General features: G+C 45.4%; 1 protein-coding gene across 2 annotated transcripts in view; it reads left to right on the forward strand.

The window, feature by feature from the left end:
* The first annotated feature begins 2,957 nt into the window (after window positions 1-2,957).
* The window catches only part of MYO16 (myosin XVI), a 411,384-nt gene continuing 398,380 nt past the window's right edge, over window positions 2,958-15,961 (forward strand). For both annotated transcript variants that reach the window (XM_075424696.1, XM_075424706.1), the window contains exon 1: window positions 2,958-3,060. The gene's annotated coding sequence lies outside the window, so the exon portion shown is untranslated. The remainder of the gene's footprint in view (window positions 3,061-15,961) is intronic.

Below are 15,961 nucleotides of genomic sequence, written 5' to 3' on the forward strand. Positions count from 1 at the left end.
TTTAATGTGGACTGCCTGCTGGAAGACGGTTTGCCTGCACAGCACCTTGCAGTGTCCTGCAAAGACACCAGGTCTACCTGGTGGAACACCAGCACAGACCCAGCACTCCTGCTGAGACTACGCTGTAATGCAGACGCACGCTGCACATGCTGTCAGGCCTAACATGTTGAGAGCTCAGCATGTATTTCTTCCCAGCACTGAAGTCTGGGATTGGGGACACTGGGGGAATAGGGAGACCTTGGTTTAATGCCATGTTCCAGTGGCTAGTACCAGTTCTTCAAGCAAGCACTAGCAGTGAGGTCTTCCCTCTGCCTGATGGTGTGTCCTAACCCTGAAGTAACAGAATTTTTCTTTCTCTAACAGCTCCTTTGTGCCATGCAAAGTAGAAGAGTATCCACAAGAAGAGCAGATTTAAGGTACACTCTCTTCTGAGCTTGTGCTATGAAGGTGAATTTCACAAGACGGTGAAGTCAAATCGGTGACTGCCTGCTGCAGTCCCGGAGCAGTCCCCTTCTCCTCTCACTGGTGCTACAGCTGCTCTCTGCTTCTTCCTCTTCTGCCCAGCACTGGTTCTCAGAAAGCCTGTTCAAGCAACTAAACTAGCTATGAAAAGATGTTTCATTTTCTCTAAATTTTGCTCCAACAGAGGAAGCATTAGGAGCAGGACTGCCACATTTAGGACTTTGGATTGCTCCACAAGCAGTTTAGCTGAATTATAAAGTACACCCTTAGGGAAAGCAGCAGCCCAATTTACTGACGGAGTCTCCTTCTGTGACATCTAAACCTTTCTGTGCTTTGTTTAAGTGACCAGGCATCTGCAAACATGAAGATACAGGGGCTTTTTTCATACCCGTGCTCCTGTTTCTCTTCTTCCCAGAGCAAAAAAGCAGTTGATTGTTCACTTCACGATATGTAGTTCTGATTTCTTGGTAACTTTTTCAGCTTTCTCACTTTTGAGAAAGTCTTTCAGCTTGCAGGGTTCTTCCTCTATGCTTTATCTCGTATGAGTCTGCTCAATGACTTGCAACACAATTAACCTTGTAAATAAACATTTGGATGTCAGTGTTTGCAAGAGTTGGGCTTACCTCAGTACTACTGGCAACAATTTCTATTTGACTTAAAATGGTTGCTTTTAAAGTAATAGTCTAATGGGTCAGATAGGATACCATTAACATACTTCATGGTTCTCAAAAACAAAATTAGCTGTAAATAGATATCGACCTGGTGTGACTTAAATGAGGTAATTTATACAGCTATTGCTTCACTTCCACCTAGCCCCTAGTCCCTTGAACAGGGAAGGTAACTTTAGAATAAAAATCCACATTACATAAGAAGTCAAAGGAAAGAAATAGGCATGACAAAAGGCTTCTAGGAGATCCTTTCCACCTGACACATCAGTCTTTCTGGACTGACTGGAAATCAATAGGAAAAAACAGATCTTATGCATGAAACTTGCTTGCAGAGCACAAGGAGGAAGTTACCTGTCTTTTCTCTTTATTTAGAGTGTTTGGCCAACAAGCAAGGAGCCGTTATAGGCCTTCCTCAACCCCAGTGAGTTTCACCCCATTCAGTGCATGCTTCAGTGAGGCACTAAGGCATGCTGAGGCTTGGGGAGAAAGAAGATAGGGTACTCCATTGCTGTCAGGCCAGAGAGCAGCCAGAATTCAAAGTCAAGGAGCTAGAAGACATCATCCTAGCATTTAACCTGCAGGAGACTGAATGAGGGTCTAAATTCTGCTCCCTATCATGTGCATCACCAGGATAAAAACTATCCTGGGAGCACATCTCCTAGCTGAGCACCCCAATCACCAAGTTAGACACTACGTTCTCCTTTCCTTCAGTCCTCACAGCTCCTTCATTCCTGTTGCGTACTGGTTCAACATCCAAGCACAGGGAAGAGCATGCTCTGTTGCCAGCCCAACCCCTCCACCTGTATTTAGTCTGGCTAAAGGGACTCTCAATGTTCAGGCACTGGGTACTGGGCCCTGGGCCCCAAAAAACTTCATGTGAAACTGGTTGTGATCAGATCCATGGCTGCCAGCTTGGGCTTCTCTGGAAAGCTTGAGTGAATTTCAAAAGTGGGCTATTACCACCATGTGGATCACAGCTTTAAATGAGGGACAGCTGCTTATACCCCTCACAACCAAACCTGAGCTGGTGCAGGTGCCATCATCAGGTAAGCAGCAACTATTCAAGACCAGGTGAGGAGTAGCCTAACATGTAGGTGTTTATACTCTTCAGTTAATCCCAGAAAACAGATGCACTGGTGCGCACCAATGGGTAGGTACTTTAGCTACAAGTTAAGCAGGGTTCTCACCTGCAGGCCAAATGTCTTAACAATCCAGTCTCACCCCTCGATAAGCTGGACTTCTCTGTCCCCAGGAGTTGTGGCTTTGCTGCCTTTATGGGTTTTTTTTTGTTGTTTTGTTTTTTTCCAAGATTTCTGCTTACAGTGCCAGCAAACACGGCGCTGAAGCAGCGGGGACAGAAACGGATGCATCCGAGCTGGCGTTGATTTCGCAGCCTCGTAGGCAGCGCCGGGCTTGCCCCCGTCCCCCAGGGCGGTGATGGTGACACTCCCGGCCTTTCCCTCTCGCCGGGCGTGAGGTGCCAGCGCGGAACCGAGCGGGTCTCTGTCGTGCTGAGCCCCGGCCAGCCCGCCCCGGCCCGCGCGGCCTCCGCAGGGCCGTTTACCGGGGGAGACGGGCGGGCGACGAAGTTCGAGAAACGAAAAAAGCAGCGGTGCTGGGGAGGGAGCCCGAGGGCTGCGGGGCGGGCTGGGCCCTGCGGCGGGGGGAGCAGGCCGGACCCACGGCGCTGAGGTGGCCCCTCCGCCGCGGCGCCCGGGCAGGTACCGGGGCGGGGCGGTGCAGGCGGAGCCGCCCCGGCGCGGCCGGCAGCTGGGCAGCGCGGGGAGGCGCCGGCGAGAGGCGGGGAGCGGCGGCGGAGGCGGCTCGACTCGGCTCACCGTGCCGCGAAGAAAGACCCCCGCCGAGGGAAGGTGGGAGCGTGCGGCCGGCTGCCCGCTCGGCGGCGGAGAGGCGGCTCCCCCCCCCCGAGGTGAGTGCCGCCCTCAGCGGGGCTGCGCGGCGGGTCCCCGGCTGCGGAGGCGGGCTGGTGAGGAGGCACGGTGCGCGGAGGGGGTTGGTGGTCTCCGCGGGTATGCGTGTGGCGTGCTTTTTTAATTATTATTTCATTTATTCCTTCCCACTCCCCCCCCTTTGCCTGTCTTTTTGTCTGCGTGTCCGTGCCCTGCCCGGGGGGAGCGGCGGAGGGCGGGCGGGCGATGCAGCGGGTGGCTGGGGTGCCCCCGGTCCGTCCCCCCTTGCTGTGCGCGGCGGTGGGGAAAGCCAGCCGGGCTCTGCCAGACTGGGGGCTCTTCCTTCCCTCGGCCCCGCTGCGGTTCCCGAGCCCCCGCGGCGGGCGGGGAGGCTGCTGCGGGCCCGGCGCCCCGCTGCCCTCGGTCGCTGCTGGCAGCCGGCGGGACGGGGGTCTGCTGATCGGCGTGTGCTTGGATCGGTGGTGTCGGTCGGTGAAACCCCAGTGTTGGGGGGGTCCCCCGTGCCGGGCTGGCGGGCTCCCTGCCCGCGGGTTTTGCTGTAGGGAGCTGGGGGCTGGTGGGGGTGCGTGGGGCTGGGTACCAGAAGCCCTGGCCGGAGAGTGGCTGGGTTCGCTGGCCTCGGGAGCCCGCTGGCCGCAGAGGCTCGCTCTGGGGAGGAAGGACGTTTCCTTCCCGCCGGGAAGGTACCGGGCAGCGTGCCGGCATCGTCCCGGCTGTTTCGGGGAGAGGGGGAAGACGCGGTTGAGGCGTTCGCGCAGTGAGCTGGTGAGCTTTCCGTGGGGAGCTCTGAAACTTGAGATTGCTGCAGCTGGAAAAGTGAGAGCGCCGGCCCAGCAAAACAGAAGTGTCAGCCCTGGAGCAGTGCAGGGGTCTCCTGTCGGGGTTTGTTTCTGGGCAAAATCTCAGGCGGATGGTGGTTTCTTGTCTCCTGTTCCCACATCTTTGTAAGAGAGCGTTCTCCCGTGAGCCCGGTGCTCTCCGTGTGTGCTGCTGTAGAGCCCTGGCTAGACTCGCAATTACCGGGAGTTTATACCAAAAAAAAAGCGGGCAGTGCTGAAGCAGCAGCTTTTTAAGTGGTGTTTTACTTTGGGAATGATTTTGCTGGTGTAAAACCATTCCCTTTTGGTGAGAATAGAAAATGTTTAGACTTCATTGCCAGCGTCTGAGGTGTGACCTGAGGGTTAAAAAAAAGCATGTTATGTACGTACAGAAGTGGGTGTACAGTAGGTTCAGAGTGATGGGACAAGTTCTCTTGGCTGGGCTATTGTCACGGAACAGCAGGGATGCCATTAAAAGTACCAGTAAAGACCGGGATTAGGGTGATTGGTAGAGCAGAGCTCTGAACCGTTGCAGTGATTTTGTGTTGTAGCAGCATTCAGAAATCCCAGCTGTAAATCACATTACACAAAGAGAAAGCCAGTCCTTGGCCTCAAGGGATGACACAGGTAAAACAAGCAATTTGTAAGAGGAAGGAACAAAGACATTTGCCTGACATTACATAGGTTAGGCCAGAACTGAAAGTTTTCAGACCGAAACTGGCTTTATGTATTCTGTGTCTGTTATAACACTTTTTCATTGTGAACTGAATCTTTCCTGATTATGGAATAATTTTGCAAGTGCTAGCAATAATGTTTGATGTATAGTGTGCAGAACGTATATTTAATGTGGAAAATGGATAAATGTTGAAAATCTTTGAGCCAGAAGATCAAAATACTTCCAAATGGAAGTCTACAAAATTATTTGAATAAACCTGCCAAGGGTATAGTATATTCTTTAATTGTACAGTAGGAATTAAATGGAGCTTGAATTGCTTGGAATTTGTGGTGCTGGTTGAGGCAACTGACCATCATGAGACAGTGGTTTATTGCGCTGCTTTGAAATAGCTCTTGCATTTTACGCTAGCATGATGTTACTTTAAGTAGGACCATTATTTCAAACCAGCATAATGAGATGAAAAGCATTTGGCGTGCACTTCTGTAAAACAACGTTTTAGTGCTAAGTTCAGATCCTTGCTTGAAGGTAACTATAAAATACCATGCTTATGTGGGGTGTCGTACCAAGAAAAATAAACATCTAGGTTAAAGCTGCCTTAAAGTATTTTTGTCATAAAAAGACAGTCAGAATGGCAGTTTCAACCACATTTTTCCTCTTTTGGAGGGGAATGGTTTTGCAGTTTAGACATGGAAACTCTGACAAAATGATCATGAGGTAAGTGGCTGTAATAAATGGGAGACTTTAAGGCGATGAATTACGGATTTGAACATGAGCCTTTTCTGTCTCACCTGATTGTCCTAACCACAGAGTTATTTCAGGGTGGTTTCTGTGTGTGTTGTTTCACAGAAAGAGGTGCTTAAATATGCAGTTTGAATATACATGTACACACACACGCAGTGTTTTTTTGTTCAATTGTGAGATGCAGCAGAAAACATTCTTCCAGTCTGAATAATGCTTTTATCCAGATTTTCATGAATGTGATTTTTTTTGTCCAGTTCTATAAAAAGTGGCAAACTAGCGAATTTCTCATCTGCCTGAAAAAACCCCCACAACAACAACCCCTCCCCAGACAGGCAGTATGGTCCAAAGCCCCTTTGTTTAGTCAGTCAGGACTATCTCAGGTTAAGCTGGTGTGTTGTCTTGTCGCTGTCTTTCTGATTGTAGCGTAGCAAACCTCACTTGCATGTTCTCTGTGGTTTTTCCACTTCATCTTCTTTCTGCTGCTAGCTGTTATTAAGATAATTGTAGCTAATGAATGTAGAAAAATGTAATTCTGCACAAAATTGGCAATAATTGGGGATGCAGTTGATGATGTCTGCGAATATCATGTTGTCACATGTTGTCAACAACAACAGCTGCTGGAGATACTTGCCATTTTCTGGGCCAGACCTGCTGGTTTAAGACTCTGCCAAGTTCATGTGAAATACAGTTTGTTGCATCTTTCTGAAAAAGAGGACAAATATTTTTTTGGCTCAGTAAGATGAAAGAGCCTTCCTGCCAAGCAGCTAACTCTAACCTTTGCACTTAGATCTGTTAATTTTCCCTAAGGTGTGTGTAGCATGTGGTGCCAAGCCTAGCTGTTAATTCATTCAGCTTCTTAGAGACTTGTCACAGCAGTCAAATAAACATCGATGTATGTGTATGCGTGTGTATATATGTGGCTATTCTCACAGCCCTTTTGTGGAGTAATTGTTAATATATCGTGTTCAGATTCATGCCTGTAATTGTGTATATTCCTGGCCTGTCTTACTACACATGCAGAAGAGGAGGGTTGGATTTGGGGTTTTGTTCCTTCTTTCTAAATGTTTTACTTTAACGGTTCCAGGAATTAGGGAGAGCGATATTTTCATGCAAACATTATGTATGTTTGGTCAGGGAAAGATTCTTCTCTTCCCTAAAATATATGGGACCACAAAAGTAGCTGTGCACTATGAAGAGTAGGACCAGGCTTCAAATCTTGATAGTGGCAATGCTAGGTTTTGGCTACTGGGTAATGTAGCTGAGATCTGTGGTCATCATATTTCTTCCCCAAATTCCATCCCTGGATTTGCAATACCATTCAGAGAAAGGCTTTTGTTTCAGCAAAATCTGCTTTTTCTGACAAAACACCCAACCTGGTTTTAGTCAGAACATCTCTGTCTCTCTCCAGTATGAATGAATATTTGAATACAGAGGATTGGGTGTATCAACTGGAGAATAATTGAGGCTACTGTAAGTTGCAGTAGGAGAAAAATAATATAAAAGAGTAATTGGCTGTGTAGTGCTGTAGGAAGAGTACGGCTGAGTGTTTTTTCTAATGGATGCAGCAACTATGTATGTTTTCGCTGGGCTAGTTGCTGTGGTATTAAAGAAAAAGGGACATTAAAGGGTAGACTAAAAGTAAATCAAACAACCCCAACAATGAGGCCTCGCAGGTAAATGGCTTCAGGGTGGTTGAAATAACTGATTTTTTGACTCATACGTTGAGAGGTAGTTGGTTATTTCCAGATACGCTAAAAAAGGCTTGTTCTTCAGTGAAATGAATGTGTGTCTAGGGTAAGGTATGAGATCTTAAGGTCAGTGGCCTCAAAAAGAGCATGTGCATCCCCAGCAGTGCGAGGCCGACACTTGTGTTGACTCGGAGATATGGGCACTACAGTTAAGTAAGCTAATTTTTCTGGTGCTTTTAGACATAGCCACTCTCATCTGAGTTGGTGGGAGAAAGAGTAAGTTCTGGAGAGAAAATACAAATTCTTCCAAAATACAACATCCCTTTTCACAGGTGAAAGGCATTTGGTTTTGAAGTTACTCTAAAAATCGCTTAAAACTGTTTTTTTTGCTTCCTCAGTGAAAATGGGTGAGATGGCACAGCTGGGTTTGTCATGTGAGTTTGTCTGGCAAGGAGGGGATACTGTTCCAAGATTTGTCTAACTGGGCAATGTGCTTTAAATCCGTAGCGAGATACTGGAAGCTAGCTCTGTCCCAGAGGCGTGCGTGCGAGGATTCCTTGTAGGCATCTGAGGTACGTTGCAGCCATGGCACAAGCATGTAAGAGAACCTCATCAGATAGTAAAAACCAGGTGACTGAGAGATGCTGCTTGTGGTTTGGAAGAAGTAATTAGTTTTTACGATGGCCAATGTCAAAGTGGGAGTGCAGTGTTCCATACAAATAGAAGTTCTTTCATCACATGAAGCGATATTCAGCAGACTTGAAATAAACTGGTAAAAAGCTTTTTTTTTCTTCCAAAAAAAAAAAAAAATTTTTTTTCCCTTTGATACTTAAGGATCTGTGCATCTTCTTTTCACAGAATCACGGAATGGTAGGGGTTGGAAGGGACCTCTGTGGGTCATCTAGTCCAACCCTCCTGCCGAAGCAGGGTCACCTACAGTAGGCTGTACTGGTGGACGACAGGTTAACCATGAGCCAGCAGTGTGCCCTGGCTGCCAAGAAGGCCAATGGCATTCTGGGGTGCATTAGGAGGAGTGTGGCCAGCAGGTCGAGGGAGGTTCTCCTTCCCCTCTACACTGCCCTAGTGAGGCCTCATCTGGAGTACTCTGTCCAGTTCTGGGCTCCCCACTTCAAGAAGGATGAAGAGCTACTGGAGAGAGTCCAGCGGAGGGCTACGAGGATGGTGAGGGGACTGGACCATCTCCCCTTCGAGGAGAGGTTGAGGGAGCTGGGCTTGTTCAGCTTCTGAGATCACAAATGATTTTATTTTGACATTAGAACAGGATACAAAATGTTTGGAAAGACTATGTGCAGGATGCATGGAATGTCAATATAGTTGTGAGTTTTTTTTGAAGCAGTTAAATATGTCTAAGATAAGCGGGCTATAAAGGAATTGTAGCTGTTGCTGTTTGTATTGTGGTAGTTTACTGTGGATCAATTCTCAATTGAGATGCCTTTGTGTCGGGTGCTGTTTTATTAGGTGTAATAAAACAAAAGCGTCTCTCCAACTGCATTTATCTTAGAGTCCAAGAAATACCATGTAGGAGGAGGGAAGACCAAATAGTGTTGATAGTTTTATGTTTTTATGGTATCAGCAGCTAAATCCCATCAGGAAAGCTTGATCTGAGCAAGTGCACAGGGTCCCTATGTAATCAAAAGAGAGAGAGGAGTGACCTTCTGGTGGCAGATATCTGAACCTGCGGCCATGAGCCCCTTCACTATGCCTATCTGCTCTGGGATCAAAGTGGATAGGCGTAGGAGTCCATCCTGCACCTGCACAAGTCAGATGAAGGCTCCTTCCTGAAGAGAGTCCTGTGGGTGCTTAACATATCCCTGGCAGTGTCCTGGATGTCAGCTAGAAAGGGGAAGTTTGAGCAGTTCGTCAGATCTAGCTTGTAGATAAATGTGCAGTGTGTCCTAATTAGGAGTTTTATTTAAAGAATATTAGTGATTTAACACCCTGATCTAATTAGTTGCAAGCTTCTTGCTAATTTTGTAATTAGCACTGGAGCAAGACTATTTAGGGGAAATACACGCTTAAAGAAACCAGAACCACTAACTTCCAGTGCTTATGGAGAGCTTTATTTGTGTGACAATGTTCTGTAGAAAATGTCTAGAAGGAAATACTACTATTTGTTCTATTTTTACATGATGGCAAAGATAGATATGGGCCAAGTGTTTACAAAAACCTATTATAGTCAGTTGTCACAACGCAAATGAACTCTGGCTTTAGAACACGCATCTGTAGGATCAGATTCTGCTCAGATATTACCTAGTGGAGAAGGCATGCTTGAATCGCCTTGCACCACAGTTATCTTTGGCCTTCAAAGGGTGAGCAGGAGAATTCAGGGTGTAGCCAGCGTGTACTGGCTGCGTGCTCTTGCAGTTTATAGCAGCCAAGGCAGCTTTGTATAAGTGTAGATGGTAAGGTGCAACTTGGAACAGCCATAAGCCCGCTCTGAAACATGGCATGGCCTTACATGGATAAGGTTGTCCTTGCAGCTTTCTTCCAGGTAATCAAGGAGTAATGGTTTTAAACTAAGGGAAGGTAGATTTAGACTGGATGTAAGGAAGAATTTTTTTACAATGAGGGTGGTGAAACACTGGCACAGGCTGCCCAGAGAGGTAGTGGTGGCCCCATCCCTGGAAACATTGAAGGCCAGGTTGGATGGGGCTCTGAGCAGCCTGGTCTGGTTGAAGATGTCCCTGCTCACTGCAGGGGGGTTGGGCTAGATGACCTCTACAGGTCCCTTCCAAACCAAAGCATTCTGTCATTCTGTCATTCTAATCTATGTAGTGTGTTTCAGTTGGACAGAGAACTTAGTAGAGAATATTCTGGCCCATCAAACAAGTGGTCATAGAAGTTTTTTTCTCAGAGAAGGTCTCTCAAATGTTCTCTTAATTTTGATAAGCAGGCTTCCTCTTTCCAGAGACCGGTAAATTTGGCTAACTCTTAGTTCTGGAAGGCAGTTCATGCTTTGCAGACTTAAAAGCTAATAATTTGCTCTCTTTGTACGCTAGATTTTTAATGTTTTTGAAGATGGGGAGTTTTGTAGCCACTCTGGAGTAATGTAATATAAATAAGGTCTGTAGAGAGAGATCTGTTTATTAGTTGAATAGATGTAGCTGGAAAAGAAACAAACAAGCTCTCAGGCTCGGAATACCGTATCCCCTTATTGGACTGATGAAGCAATTAAGCCTAAAAGCTTGTCACTTGTTTTTATTGCACAACAGTTGTAGTAGGCTTTTAAACTAATCTTTTGCTTGCTTGTCTTGGTAAAAGAAAATGGTTCACTTTTCTCCAGAGCTGCTGTATGCTTGGAGGACGCTGAGCGCGGAGATGTGTGTTTGATGCAAAAACAGTCGGAGTCGCTTCAGCGTGTGAGATCGTGCCCTGGGCTCGCGATTCCTCAGTCCTGTCACATCTCTTCCTTTCCCAGCAGGACATGCTCGTCTACGTCCCAGTGTGCCAGCACAGCCGTAGAAAGGAAAGGGTACAAAAACACTGCAAGCTGCTCCGCTCTGCCCCCGCTTGCTACCGCAGATTCGGGTTTTGATGTCAAGTGGCCCGGTGCTGCCTTGACCTCGTTCACTGTTTCTCGCTTAACATGTTCTAGTGTCAAGCAGTTTGGCTCTCGCTTTAGTCTCAGGTTCAAGTCTCCTGATTGTTCACACTGCGTATATGCTAATTAATTCAGTATGCCTACCAGAGGTGGAGAAGTAGTTCCTGCTGAAGAGGGGCAGCGGGGAAAAAAAAGGCATTGTCGGCTGGCTGATCTGCTTCTGGACAAACGGTATGGGTACAGACCCTGCCAAGTTTGACTTCCTCTGCCTGGGACATTTCTCTAACACTCTCCCAGGAGGTCTTCTGCTCTTAATTGCTCCGCCAATGCCTGTGGAAGAAAGAGCTTGGAAGCACTTCCGAGTGTCGGATCTAGCTGGGTTTTAATGTGAGCACTGCCAGAGAAGAGACCCTAGCCCCGATGGTGGCTGTAGCTTGTTATGCAGCAGGGTGAGTGGATGGTGACAGCATCAGTAGTTCTGCTCCAATTGTGTATCAAGTTAATCATCTTTTCTGTGCTTACAGACACATTCTTTCTCCTCCTGTGAAAGGAAATGTGGCCACAAACAGTGCACGGGAGCTGCAGGGTACTCCAATAGACACCCAGTGTCTTGAGACCAAAACCATTTGTCAGGGTGGGGAATCCTATCTCAGTGAGTAAAGGCTGAGGAAGCCAAGCTGGTTCGTCATAGCTTTCACCCACAGAGACTTTGTAGCTTCACAATCTGAGCAATTTTTATTTGTATGTTTTGTCTGTTGTTGTAACTACTAGCCAGGCTTTTCTGAATTTATGCTTGTGTTAACGCTTCTTTGTTGCATCTGTTTCCTTCCAGAATGCTGAGGGTTCTTTTTGTTTCCTCCAAAAAAAAGTGAAATTTTATTCCTTGGTATGGGACTGGTAGCATTTGCATTGGTGGTTGTTTTCCCCCTCCCTCCACTCCCTGTCATATTCCCTCAACTTGTATTTGAACAGAGGGTGTTTGGGGATGACGTTACATTTCCCTTAAAATGCTTTAATAAAAGGTGCTGGGTTGGGGTAACTGTGCAGTTGTTGCCGGAGGAGGAATCCTGGGTGTGCAAAGGGAGAGCCCAGAGCAGCTGCGTGGCATCGCGCTGGCTGCGGCGGCTGCTGAAGCAGCCTGTGGGCTGCAGTCATGCCTGCGTTTCTCTGCCTGATGGAAGTCCTTGTGCTCCAGTAGACCTGAATACCTGATCAATAATTAAACTAGTTACCAACAGTGCAAAAAGGCAGAGTGAGGTGGTTTTACTATGTTCTTTATATAGTTTTCCAAGAATGGAGAATACCATTTTCGAACTTTCCCCTCATTATTAGTTTCAAATATAGCTACTGCAAGTCGAGTCTGCTAGAAAGAGCAGTCAAATGTCCTCATTATTTGATGAGGTCATTGAAACTCATTTCAAAGCCTTTGGGCTTTGGTGCCCTAGGTCCCATACAGACATATAATAGATGACAGTCTGTGCTCCCAAAAAACTTTGCCAGATGAGAGAAGAGCAAGGGGAAACTAGGTACTGTCCATGGGGACAAATGAGATAGCAAATATAGTTCAAGTCAGAGGAGTTCCATTAGGCAAGAACACATTCCATTTCTGTTTTTCTGCTGTATATAGTAAGCCATCGTTAGGCTAGCTAGATCTTAATATTTCAAAGACCAAAATTTAAATGAAATACATAGGATTTCTAAAAAGTCAGTTCAGTGCCAGTGAGCAGGATGGAATTTCTCAGCCATCCAAGAGCAAGAGCCACAGAACATACTGCACCCTAGGAGCGGAGGAGAGAAAGGTAACGTTGGCCTTCTTTTAAGGGACAAAGCCAGTTGTTCTGTTCAGGTTGTCTGCAGATCTGTCAAGTCATGCCACTGAGCATGGGCATTCATGAAATAACTTTCATGAAATGTTGTGACCCACATGGCAGGTAAATTTGGCCTCCTTGGTTTGTGATGCACAATGGGGGTGATGAGCCACAGCAGCGTGCTGTAGCTGTTTGCACCAGTTTGTCCGCTCTAGAAATCAAAGCAGTATGCACGCAGCTGAAGACAAGCACCATGAGCCCCTGTGTCACCTACCATTGACTACTGATTCAGCACAGCGGCCTCTTCTGCACCAGGGAGGAGAATATTTGAGAGGCCAGCGTGAGGTGGTGGGGCACTGCGACGTTGGTAGGCTGGCTGTGCACATTCCGAAAGGCTTATTTGTGCCGGTTAGTGGGCTGGCATGTTGGAATGGCGAAGGGTGGGCCCGGGTGTCTTCCTATATCCATGCTCAAATGTTAGCTGATCTTCTCATGAAGGGAGGACAGCAATGTTGTGGCTGCTGTTGCAGCATATTTGCTGAACTTGCAGTTAGGGAGTTTTTTGGTCCTGCCTGTGGGCTGGGTGCACATATGTGAATTCTTTCTTGGTTCTAACACACGCAGTTCTCACATAGAGCCCGCCGCTTGGGAGAGACAAGACTAGTTCAAAAAAATACAGTATTAGATATAAAATGTGAGGTTGGACCCAAAGCCCTGTGTTGATGGGGATAGAAAACCTTTGTGTCGTTGTGTTGCTTTCTACCTCTTCCTTGTAATGTTTAAACATTTTCAGCTTTATTCATTGTTGGTAAGACATTGACAATTCATGGATATCACTCCTTAAGAGTAAATGAGTGATGACTATTATTTGATCTCTTATCTATGACGTCTACTTTCACAAAAACTTAACAGCCAGAGTAGAGAGATCAGGGAATTTTAACAGCGAGCAGACCAAGCATGGACATGGATTAGCAGGCATGGTGGTGCTGGGTTGATGATTGGACTTGATGATCTTAGAAGTGTTTTCCAACCTTAATGGTTCTACAATTCTAATACAGAACGCCCTTTTTCTTGGGTGTTTAAGCATGGGATGTGGGTGGGAATTCTGCTAACCCGGGAACCAGTGAGACTGAATAACTTGCAATACTTTATGTATAAGTATAATAATATAATAGACTACGAATTGCTCTCAAAACCCTTCATTTATTCTTGCTAGTTTAAAAAAAGCTGCAGGTTTGGGGATCATGTCATATTGACACTTGTTAAATTTCAGCCAGCGTCTGACAGCTGAAAACTGCAAGTGCCCTGTTGAACTCCCAGCTGGTGCTGCCACTGGCTACTGATGACCTTTCTTCTCTTCCACAGACTTAATGGTTCAGGAGTGAAATAATAAGACATATTAAAGGAAAACAGAAAGAAAACCAATCACAGCCCATGCCGCCAGTCCTTCATTTTGCGACTCCACTGGCTGTTTTTGTGAAAATGCAGGCAGGGACCAATAGTGTTTGTTCTGTTTCAAACCACATTTAAATTTCTTTTCAGAACAATTCTTTTGTACTATCATGACTACTGAAAATAAAGACATGAATGAAGGTTAAACTCCCTATCAATATCTGAAAAATATAGAATTGTAACTGAGATAAATGGCTAAACTTATTCCACATTAAATGTTCTTTCTAGTATAATTTTTACTGTTATCCCAGTAATTAGCCTGGAATCAAAGATTTCCTTAGATGAGTATGTTGTGACCTGTCTTTCTCCTCCCACCAACCCCTTAAAGCGGCGTGGCTTCTTCCTGCGGGGACTTGATGACAAATCATCTACAGTCAGTTCGTTGCAATGTCCTAAACAGTGCTGAGCAGAGTATAGCTGTTCTCATTAGCTGCCTTATTGCCTAAGTGTCAGCACAAAACTCCTGAGAGCCTTTTTGTAACATGAGTATGTCTTGATTTGTTTGATACACATTTTTATCCAATCACAGAGATGGCATTTAACTGTGCTCTGGCTTTTGAATCCTTTGTGAATTAGTCTTAAGTGACAAATATCAATGAAAATGTCTAAAGACTTAATGTGATTGATGGACACGGTTCTGTTTACAGACTGACTAGGTTTTAAAAGAGTTCAAGGTTTGCTTAAACAGCAGGCTACAGGTTTATGTACTTGTAAGGAAAGAATTTCTGGTAGCTGTTCACTGTTCTGTATCAGCACGTGCCTTGTGAAGTTTTTTTTTTTTTTCCTTCGTTTATGGAGTTAATGCTACTGTCATAGCAGTGCAGAGCGGCTTACATGATGTAAGATTAATATTGTAGCATTCTCTGATGCTGCTTTGATAGGTGATTTCTTCTGGATTTTGTTTCAAAAGGGTTCTCATGCTGACAGCTGATACTGAGATCTTACTTGTTTGGATGGGTCGTGCTGGAGGATGCTGGAAACAGCTTTGGTTGTTTTTTATATTTTTTTGTTTTTTGTAATAACGGGCATTGAAATTTGCCAGATATTTCTTATGATTCTTATCAGGAATTAAGCACACGAATTTCCTTGGACTAGGCATTGGGGAAAAAGGAACGTAATCCGAGGAATGAGAATCCCTTAAAAGGACCAACAGTATTTGTTCAAAGTACTACTTTCTTTATCTATTTATTGTTCCTACAAAGGGGAGCTAGATTCTGTTGCTGTAACTTAGTTGTAAGGGGTTAACAAAATCAATTTAAGGGGTGAAAAACTAGATTAATATCCTGAGGTTATCTAAGGAATTGTTTGACTGTGTAATAGTCGAGGATTGCTTTAAATATTTTATCAAGGTAGCACTGGTAGTTTGTGAATTGTGAATGTCCTGGGAAGGCGAGAGGACTGGGTATTGATACGTTTGCTGAACCATGCTTAGTTAATGCATCAATGCTGCATCAGAGTCAAAGATGCATTCAGTCTATATTTTCCAAAGGTATTTATAATATCAGTATGACTAACGTACTCTGGGATGCGGTTTGCCATATTCTCTAAATTATACGTTATGGCATGAGACAAGACCAAGTGAAAAACCTGTGCATGTGGCTTTTTTTCCTTTTGTTTAAATCGCAACATAGACTAACAGCACCTTGAACCTTTGTGCTCCAGAAAATGAGAGCATAAGCAGTCTATACCTGTGACATGACAAATGGGGCCACCATTTCAATCTTCCATAGCATGCTAATAACAGCACAGTCAATGCCGGAGCGCTCATGCACCATCACACAGGTTAAAGTATTTAGGGGTGCTAGGTACGGCCTCCACCAGTGCTGCCCCAGCCTCCTTCCAGTTCGTAACTGTGACAACGTGGTTGTCTGTTTATCATCCTCAAACACTGAGAGGCCATAAAAGCCTGAGTATAACTCTCAAATGTAGCAATATATTTTTTTTATGTGTGTGTCTGTGTGTATAAACATGTGTGTGTTTGCATACATATGTATGCGTGTATGTAGGTTTTTGATTAATATTTTCCAAGAAGCTGGAAGTCATCCTGTAATACAAATAAGAAATTTTCTTCCTAATATTTAAGGATAAATATTAAAATATTAATATTTTAATATTTAAACCTTAGCAAGAGCATCTTCTGCAGTTGAACTGTGTA

The sequence above is a fragment of the Opisthocomus hoazin genome, chromosome 1 (assembly GCF_030867145.1).
Source record: "Opisthocomus hoazin isolate bOpiHoa1 chromosome 1, bOpiHoa1.hap1, whole genome shotgun sequence".
NCBI lineage: Eukaryota > Metazoa > Chordata > Aves > Opisthocomiformes > Opisthocomidae > Opisthocomus > Opisthocomus hoazin.